The 1,759-nt window shown below is 36.6% G+C and overlaps 1 pseudogene; it reads right to left on the reverse strand.

Moving 5' to 3' along the window:
* Positions 1-426: 426 nt before the first annotated feature.
* On the reverse strand, positions 427-755 carry LOC116666599 (annotated as a pseudogene).
* Between the last annotated feature and the right edge of the window lie 1,004 nt (positions 756-1,759).

A 1,759-nucleotide genomic window follows, 5' to 3' on the forward strand; every position in this document is an offset into this window, starting at 1 on the left:
CCCATTGTCAGAGTCTGCACCAGAGCCCTACACTCATTACAATGAGGGGAACTTCACCCACCATTATCACTCAACATCCCTGATTTACACTGAGATTAACTCCTGATGCTGTACATTCTATGAGTTTTGACAAATGTATAATGATGTGTATCCACCATTGTAGTAAGCACAGAATAGTTTTGCTGCCCCCAAAATCCTCTGTGCTCTACCTGTCCATCCCTCTCTTCCTCCTCACTAACTTTTTATCATCTCTGTAGTTTTGCCTTTTCCAGAAAGTCAAATAGTTGGAATTATGCATTAAAGTTTCCTCCGTGTCTTTTCACACCTTGATACCTTTTTTTTTTTTTTTTAAGTTCTGAATAGTGTTACCATCGTCTGGAAAGTATTTATCCATTCACCTAATGAAGGAAATCTTTTCTTTTTTAAACACACAATATAAATGCTTTATTAACAGTCATCAGATTATCCTTGTGGACCAAGTGGTGGACCCAGACATCCAGGACCCAGCCACAAGTTCAGCACAGCCTCTGAGCCTCTCGCTCTGACTCCAATATGGTGAGCATGTTGCCTGCGCCAACAGGGCCTTTCACTTTTCAGATGATGGAGTGGCTTGTGTGGTCCATGAATTCCATGTGCACCTGTGTGCACTGTCCCTGCAAAGTGGTTTGGCCCAGCACCTTGGTGACCCTAGCCAGCTTGATGGACTGCATATGACTCATGTCCATGATGGTGGCATAGTGGTGGTCAGGTGGACCTGAAGGGCATCTTGATTGCTTCCAAGATTTGGCAATTAGGAATAAAGCTGTTATGAACTACAGATGGACATACACGTTTTCATATACATTTTTTGTGGACATATGAGTTTTCAACTCTTTTGGGTAAATACCAAGGAGCATAATTACTGGACTGAATGGTTATTAATAATTGATTCAATTTCTTTACTAGATAAAGGATTATTCAGACTGTTTATTTCTTCTGAGTGTGAGTTTTTGCAGATTGTGCCTTTCAAGAAATTGATCCCTTTTATCTAAGTTATGGAATTTGTGAGCAAAGCTGTTTATAATATTTCTGTTCTATTTTTTTAATGTCCATAGGTTCTGTATTAATGTTCTGTACTTCATCCCTGATAAAAGTAATTTGCATCTCTTTTTTTCTTAGTTAGCCTACCTAGAGGCTTAACAATTTTACTGATATTTTCAAAGAACAAGCATTTGGTTTCATTGATTTCCATTTTTCAATTGGTTTATGCTCTAATTTTTGTTATCTCTTTGTTCTCTGCTTACCTTGGATTTAATTCATTCTTCTTTTTCTAGCGTTCTATGATGAAAGCTTAGATTATTGATTTTTAGATCTTTCTACCTTTCTAATATAGATATTTAATGCTACAAATTTCCCTTTAAGCACTGTAACACAAATAACTTTGATAAGTTGTATTTTTCATTTTCATTTAGTTAAGATATTTTAAAATTTTCTTTTGCGGTTTCTTCTTTGACACATGTGATTAGAAATGTGTTGTTTAATCTGTAAATTTTGGGGAATTCTTCTGCTATCTTTCTGTTAGTGATTTCCAGTTTAAGTCCTGTCTAAGAGAAGGCATTGTACGATTTCTCTTCCTTTCAACTTGTTAAGGTGTGTTTTGTGGCCCAGAATGTGGTCTATCTTGTTGAATGTTCTGTGAGAGTTTGAGAAGAATCTGTATTCTGCTGTTAGATGAAGTAGTCTAGAGATGTGAATTACATCCAGTTGAATGATGGTGCTG

This window comes from Camelus ferus, chromosome 10 (assembly GCF_009834535.1).
Source record: "Camelus ferus isolate YT-003-E chromosome 10, BCGSAC_Cfer_1.0, whole genome shotgun sequence".
Taxonomy (NCBI): Eukaryota; Metazoa; Chordata; class Mammalia; order Artiodactyla; family Camelidae; genus Camelus; species Camelus ferus.